The following is an 8,937-nucleotide window of genomic DNA, read 5'->3' on the forward strand; positions in this document are numbered from 1 at the left end:
TGAATCACACCCAAACCCCTCGAGACCCTCTCCAATCATACTAACAAGTTCAAATGCATTATTCAAACTTATCCAAAAGCTCGAAACAACACAAATAATGTCAAAATTAAGAACCAAAGATCAATTCAATCACTTAACTTTTAAACATTCAAACATTCGATGAATGCGTCCGAATCACACTTAACATTCCGGATCATAATCAAACATTGCACACGAGTTACACTCAACAAAACGAGACTATACAAGGTCTTAAAATCACAATAGGAGTCTAATAACACCGAAGTCAACTCCCGGTCAAACCTAGAAACTCTCCAATTCTTTAAATTGCCAACTTTCGACAAATAGAGTTAAAATCTTCTAGGAACATCCAAATTCAATTCCGAACATATGCTTATGCCAGTAATTACTATACAAACCTATTTAAATTATCTAATCCAGATTGCAAGGTCATTTACTCAAAAGTCAAATTTTTGTCAATTTTCCAACTTAAAGCTTCCAAACTGAAAATCACTCTACCAAATCAATCCTGGACCACTCAAAAATCAAAACTAACCATGCACGCAAGTCATAATACATTACATAAAGCCACTCGAAATGTAATAGAATTGGCCATGTCAAGTAATCGCCCATCTGTTCCCCTAGATTCCTAATGATCTTGAAGTTTCCTCCGAGGAGTTATGACTGTACAAAATAATCATACGAACCTACTGTAATCGTTAAAACAACGATCCAAGGTCATTTAAAGTTGATCTTTGTCAACTCTATCCATTTTCAAGATCAAAAATCAAGCTTTCTTAGAAAAATCACATTTAAACTTTCCGCAAAACAAAATAGACAATACACGCAAATTATAAATCATAAAATAATGCTATGTAAGGTCTCAAATCATAAAATGGGAAACTAAAACTCAAAACGACCTATCGGGTTGTTACAAATACAAACTCTTTAAAGATGTATTCAATCTATTCCAGCAACACTCACTCAAAATAAAGTAAAAATTTGACTTTTTTTTTATAAATAGTTAATTGGCTAATATTTGTAGCATTTGACTAATATTGGCACTATTTTAAGAATCGGCTAATTTTTGTACTAATTTGCTTATTTGCTAGTCCAATCACTTTAGACATGGCAAATAATGGCAGCATGGAGGGTAAATTTCACAAATGGTCATATAACTATGACTTTTTTCCACCCAAAAATCATATAACTATGACTTTTTTCCATCAACGTCACATAACTATGTTTTCTCACACAAAAATCATAAAACTTTTTCTAACTCACACAAAAATCATACTGATCGGAAAAAAAAATTAGTAGTATCTTATAGGTTTTTATTTTTTTTCAATCTAATAAATAATAATCCAGTTAAATAGAAATGATTCAACCCGACCTGGCCCGCCCGACCCAATACTCATATATATAAATTAAAATAATAGTAAATACTTCAAAACATGATACATCTATCTTTAATTTTTTTAATATTTTTATTTAAATTGATAGTTTTTTTATTTCAAGTTCTCTCTAATTATACATTTTGTTTCTTTATTTTCTTGTTAGAATCTCATGCATTTCAAACTAATTTTTTATGAGGGAAGAACTCACTTTTCGTATTATTTAAGTTACGTATATGGGTATTGGGTCATCTTAGATTGGGTTATTCGTATTTTAAGGGAAAAATATAAAATTAAACGGTTGTTCGAATTTGCTAGCCAAAATAATTATAGAATGTGTATGGTATATGTATATAACACACACACACACACACATATATATATATATATATATTATTTTATGGCTATTATTTTTAGGAGAGACCAAAAATATACCTATATTTCTTCTATTTTAATTGGGTAATTATTTATTAGACTGAAAATAAAAAATAAAAAACGTAAAATAAGAAAATACTACCGAAAAATTTATTTTCTGACCACTATGATTATCATATAAGTTAGTGAAAATTTATGATTTTTTTGTGAGAAAATAAAGTTATATGACTTTGGTGAAAAAAGTTATAGTTATATAACCATTTGTGAAATTTTTCCCAACATAGATTAACTAGTTAGAAGAGGAACAGATAGTATGATCATAAATGATAGTAGACGATAATCATGCAATTTAGCTAATATTTACACTCTAATTTCATCGCACTTATCAATGTTTGATTGTAAAAGATAACAAAATGCTCTAATTAAGAGTTTTATGCTTTGCAGGAGCCATTCCGAGCTAGGAGGAAGCTAAAAGAGTATTTTGGAGTCAATATGGAGATGGAAGGCCAATCGGAGGATAACACGATCAAAAACGAGAAGAAAGAGCAAGGACCAAATCCGTCGTCAGATCCGCCGTCGCAGACAGAAGTTGTGTCAATTTCGCGGTCTATCTATGGTCCATCCGCGGCCGCGTACTGGTTGATGTGAGCCAAAAAATGCAAGGTCAATTGTGTAATTTCCAGGACAACTCTCCTTGACCTATAAGAATCCCAGCTCGCCCAAAAAGAGGAACTGGAGGTTTTTGAAGGCAAGAAGCTAGGCGAAAGATTCGGCATAGAGTTTTTACCTTTCTTCTTCTTGTTTTTATCGTTGATCATGAATTCTATCGTTATGATTGTGAAAACAATTTTGCATAGCTAAACTCCTAATCTAGGGTTTTGATGAAACCTCTTGGAGGATGAATTTCTCATTATGATAATATAGATTTTGTTTGCCGTGAAAATGGTAATAACAATTAGATTTAATTATGTGGTTCTAAAAATACGTGATCTATTTTTATGTTAGTTGTTAGGCAATGGATGCTAAGTAAAATATTAGAAAGCAAGATTATAGTTTAGAGACGATATGATAACCAAACCGGACGGCTGGAGATCGGGGCCTCGAGCTGTCGTATACGAGGCCTCGGGGTCGAGTTGGGTGACCAGCTTAGAGCGATCGAGGGAGGACTAACAGTTATGAGAGATACGATAATGGATCTTTATGATAAATGATGAACAATAAATAGAACACAATGAATATAAGCAATAAATGGAAGTAATGAGATCAAGAGAATATGTTATTGAACAAAGAGAATGTTCTGGTATATTTAGTATTGAATATCAAGTATCTACAAAATGACAAGGATCTCCTTTACAGAGATATGGGGCTAGTATACCCATTTAATGCCTTGATTTGTTTTTGAACTAGTCCACTAAACTTTGTCAGCTCTATTTATGCACCTTGGGAACTCCCCAATTTTTCACCATAACCGCCGATCTATACTACCCCGAGGTCGGGCATCGATAGCCCCTCGGGGGTGAATTTAGATCATAGCCTCGAGCCTTTAAAAATGTGCTTACGAAACATTGTAATGACGGAAAATTGGACCCTCCGATTTTACCATGTACAGATAATCCTCGCGTTTCTTAGAGTGGAACGATAAGAAACGATTTTGATACCTATCTCTTCGAACTTCCAGCGATGATGTCATACTTATGACGTAGGCCTTTGCGATAACTGAGGCATCCCATCGGTTCATCTTCCCGGAATTATTCAATGCACTGCCAATTCTTATTCTCCAAAGCGATAATATCGCCGCCGGTCTAGCTTCAAAAATGCATCGATTGCACCTGCCGATACGTCTTTCAAAGACATTGATGGCGCTGTCGGTTATGCTGTTACACTTCCTATAAATGGAAGCCTCTTGGAACCAAGTCTTCATTCAAATGTTCTTCAACAACGTTTCATCCTTTTCTTCTCGTCATCCTTATCCATTGTTATTTCCTATGTTTGAGGCTTGTGGCCTTATGGTCACATAGCGGGTTCTTATCAGTTACGTCATGGCCTTTTTCCAGGGCCTTCCCTTACCGAGCGAGATTGTACTGACTTGTTGTTGTTGTTTTTCACCTGAGATGATGAGAGAGAAATATCAAATTATCCTCGTATTAGAGGATATGTGGACTATGAACTTCCACTCATCTATCTTAACTACCCGGTGCGGCGCCTCACTCCTTTTGCTTTCCGTGGAGTGAGGTGGTACTATCTGCTAACTGTTGCATCCCACACCGGTGAAACGTCTCAAGAAGTGGCTTCACAATAGTAGTGCTGGAAAGATCCATACTCGCCAGATTTTTTGCCCAGCCACTTCTTCATCCCTCTCCGCTCCTTCATATTTTTCTTCTTCATCTTCTCCCTTGAAGATGCCATTTTGAAAGATCGAGACGGATCCCCCGAGGAGATGGTGCTCGAAGATACTGCCGCCGAGGATGCACTCCGAGAATATATATACTTTTTTGCTTCTTTGTTTCTGTGTAAGGACCCCTCGTGGGATTTTGTAATCATATGTAAGGATCCCTTGTGGGCTTTTGTCATGATGGTTTACTAAAACAAGGATATTTCTTCGACTTGTCTCTGATTTATGTTGAATTCCCTCTTTATTTGAGTTAGTGAAAAATCTGAGCATGAGACTCTACCGGTTGGCCCAAATATCGGATCAAGGCGCATGTATTCCCTCGGTTCTTGATTGGCCGATATGGTTTTCCCTAAAACACTTTTCCGTCTCTCGGACCAAGCCCGGATTAATCTGGTATACACTTAGGCTTCCGAAACCGGCGACTTTGAATCAAGTGAGAATGAGGCCTCAATTCTTAGAACCAACATAGCTTTATTTAGATCCCATTGGTAGTTCCCGAGGGAGAATTTTCTCGAGTGTATGGGAATAAAGATAGCCCCAGGACTTTCACAGACAGTCCCCGAGTGAGATTTAGCCAAAGTTCGGAGGCCCGAAAAAACATGATTTGAACTTAGCGTGAAGGTGGCCCTACAACTTCATCAGTAATTTTTGAGTGCAAACTAGCTCGAGCTCGGGTGGCTCGATGACCAAGGAATCAGGTAAATGACCCGCATTTGCAATAGCAGAAACCCTCAAGGCAGGATGCCACCTCGAGATTGGGCTTTTATATAAGCAACTCTTTTTTATAGCTTAACTTTCATTTTTGTAGGGATCCTCGAGATCGGGCACCATCTCGAGGCCTGTAATGATATTGATAGCTCATTAGGGCCTTTCTTCTTTTTGACGGAGGTCCTCGAGATCGGTTACCATCTCGAGGCTCATAATGATATTAATGGCTTCTTGGAGCCTATCTTCTTTTTGACAGAGGTCCTCGATATCGGGTACCATCTCGAGGCTTGTAATGATATTTATGGCTTATTGGAGCCTATCTTCTTTTGGATAGAAGTCCTCGAGATCGAGTACCATCTCGAGGCTTGCAATGATATTGATGGCTCTTTAGAGCCTTTATTCTTTTTTAACGGAGGTCCTCAAGATTGGATACCATCTTGAGGCTTGTAGTGATATTAATGGCTTCTTAGGGCATGTCTTCTTCTTGGCGGAGGCCTTCGAGATCGGGTACCATCTCGTGGCTTGATTGATGTGGGGGTCTCTGACCCCAAAACATCGTATGGCGGTGTCAAGTGTATGACATGGTTATGAGATGACCGAGGCGATCCCGCTGACATATCTTCCCAAAGAGATGAAGGCTTTAGCCAGTATTTTTAATTGGCCACTGAGGCAGGCAGATAGTCGCCCATTTCTCCATATATAGGGTTGTTTTCGCCCTTTTGAAGGTTCCACTACTCTAAGTAGTTATCATCTTTTGTAGAGTTCCCCTTTCTTGCGTTAGGTCCTCAATCATTTCATTTTGATGCCCTTGCTCAAATTCTCGCTCCAGTTCTCTAGTTTTACCACAGTCATGACTGCTATGTTAGGGTCCGCTCAGCAAGAAGAAGGGAGTTCCGCCTCTGGTTCCCGCTTGCTTGGCAGTGTTCCATCGGTGCTAGGCAAGTCATCCACTACGTATTACTATCACAGACTTGGAGACAATAGTTGATGCCTTGGCCACTCAAAATTCTAAATCAGAGAAGAAAATCATGGGCTGGTTTCATGCTCTAGGGAGGGCATGTCACTTAGACCCCGGCACTATTTCTGATCAAGACTGATCTTCCAGGGAAGTTCCTTTGCCTCGCATTACTTTCTATTTTATGAAATGAGGGCATGACATCTTTTTAAGTATGGGGTGGGGGTTACCTCGTTGGTATGTTGTGTATATATAGGAATGTAGCTTGATTCTAGTTTGATTGTAGTCTTTGGTTAATTTGATTGTAGTCTTTGGTTAGTCTGATTTTGGTTTTTGGTTAGTAGTCTAAATGTGTGAATGTGTGAAAATTTTAAATTTTCGACTTGTCCCGACGACGGATATCACTCGACGGGTTTCTTGAGGGTCTAAGTCGATATAAAAAAAAGTTTTTCTTTTGTAGGTAGTGTATCAATTACCCCTTGATTTTTCTTTTGACCGCGGTTCTTTTCCAAGGGTTTTTGTTTGAACCGGGTTAGTTAGTTTTTATTTTTATTTTTAATTAGGTACTTGTGGACTAAGGGATGATATGGAAGGAGGATCCCTTAACGTCATTATGCCTTGAATACAGTAGATACTTTAGTGTGACGCTTAGGCTCAGTTGTTGATTCTTATTAGAGTTCCTTAAATTGTATGTCCTTAACTTGGCTTAAGTACTCTAACTTGAGTGTTTCGATGATCCAATCTAGAGTGAGTCATGTGCCATGTGTGTGTGAGGATTGTTGTATTATGTGCACTGCATTGGATGCTTAGAACTTACCCCATATGTTTACCAAGCAAAATAGTAGTTTGTTCAGTCTTGGAAATGATATAGGCGTTTCTTTGTAAATCCAGATATATATATTTTGCCCGCCTAATTGTTATGTATCGTAGTTAACCCCTTTGAGCATGTAATTATATTTCTTTTGACAACCACATTACAAGACTTACCCATTTGTTTGAATTAATCATCTATTTAAATCTTTTACCTCTCATGAGCACTTGAATTGGTATGAACTTTGTAAAAGCTAAAGTATGGGGTGGTTGGTTTGGATTTTGAGTAGAACTAATAAAATAAGGAGAAAGTACATTGTTTTGAGAAAGTAAGAGCCACTTGAACTGGAAAAAAATATATAGTTGAATTGTTGTGAAAAATATTCCTTGATAAGTGGTGGCTCTAATTAAGAGTTTTATGCTTTACAGGAGCCATTCCGATCTAGAAGGAAGCTAAAAGAGTATTTTGGAGTCAATATGGAGCATGGAAGGCCAATCGGAGGATAACACGATCGAAAAGGAGAAGAAAGAGTAAGGACCAAATCCGCCGTCAGGTCCGCGGACAGAAGTTGTGTCAAATCTGCGGTTCATCCGCGGCCGCGGACGGGTTGACGTGAGCCAAAAAATGCAAGGTCAATTTTGTAATTTCCAGGATGACTCTCATTGACCTATAAGAAGCCCAGCTCGCCCAAAAAGAGGAATTGGAGGTTTTTGAAGTCAAGAAAAGGCAAGAAGCAAGGCGGAAGATTCGGCATAGAGTTTTTACCTTTCTTCTTCTTGTTTTTATCATTGATCATGAATTCTATCGTTATGATTGTAAAAATGATTTTGCATAGCTAAACTCCTAATCTAGGGTTTTGATGAAACCTCTTGGAGGATGAATTTCTCGTTATGATAGTATATAGATTTGCCATAATCTTTTCTCTATTTGTTCAACTATATTGTGATTGCTGTTGATTGAAGGGTCCTCAATTGGCTGTACCTATTTAGTATGCATTACTCGGTAGAGAGTGTATATTTAGGTAGTTTTTGAAGAACACGACTCCTAATGTATATGAGGGATCAATACGAAGGGTTTAAAGGTGGGATTAGGGATAACAAAACCTTAGGTGCAATCTAAGTGAGGTGTAATAATAGCCAGCTAGAATAACTCGGGATAGTGCGTCTAGTAAATTGTCGTAATTACTCAGGAGAGAGTTATGGTAGTCAAAGTGCTCATGATCGATAGAGAAGACTTAAGCAAATTTATAGCAAACATAACGGAAAGGATTCCGACAAGAGGGGAAATCAGAACCTTAGACCATTCCCAACCTTGTTTACAAACTGAGCTAGTTCTTAATTACTACACTTTTATTACGTAATATTTAGTTAATAAATACCAAATTTGTTACTCAAATATCTCTGAAGATGGAATACGTGAATTTCTGTGAGTCCAATAGCTGTGATTGATAGGTTAATTCCATGTGGGATTCGACTCCGGACTTGTTAACCAAAATATATTTGCAGCGACCTCTTTGTCCATTTTATATGGCTTAGTTGGGCGTGATCAATACACATACACTCAAGAATGTACATTAGACAATGAGAAGTATAGCATCAATAAATTTTAGGAAATTATGAAAAGGGCTCTTGCTTCGGAGCGATATACCTCTATAAAATCTGAGAAAATATTTCATTACAGTCAGGCGATAACATATACGAATAAACAACTTAGACCATCTCCAACCCATCGAACAACACGTTGATGCGTACTTCGAGCAACGCGTTGACGCGCTGGGTATTGCTCATCCCGCCCATTATGTTATTCAAGAAAAAGAATACAATGTGGGTTATTATTTAGCTGACGGTATATATCCAAACTGGTCTATTATTGTGCAAACTATTCGTGAGGCACGTTCTCAAAAGAAGAAATATTTTACGATGAAACAAGAATCATGTCGAAAAGAGTTGAACGTGCATTCGGAGTTTTGCAATCTCGTTTTTCAATTATTGTAGGGTCGTCACGTTTTTGGAGGAAAGAAGTGTTCCATGATATATTAACTACATGTATTATACTACACAACATGATAATTGAGGATGAACGAGATCTTAATGCACCAATTCAAGATGCTTGGGAAGGTCCAACTCCAACAGTAAAAATGATAGTAAAGAAAATTACCGATTTGAACAATTTTTAGCTTGGCACAACAACAAAAATTAAGGACAAAGATACTCATTTTGCACTACGTATTGCATTAATAGAGCATTTATAGGAGCGACATACTAATCTTGTAAGTTGAATATTTATGTAAAAATTAAACTAAATT

The sequence above is a fragment of the Nicotiana tabacum genome, chromosome 22 (genome assembly GCF_000715075.1).
Source record: "Nicotiana tabacum cultivar K326 chromosome 22, ASM71507v2, whole genome shotgun sequence".
Classification (NCBI taxonomy): domain Eukaryota; kingdom Viridiplantae; phylum Streptophyta; class Magnoliopsida; order Solanales; family Solanaceae; genus Nicotiana; species Nicotiana tabacum.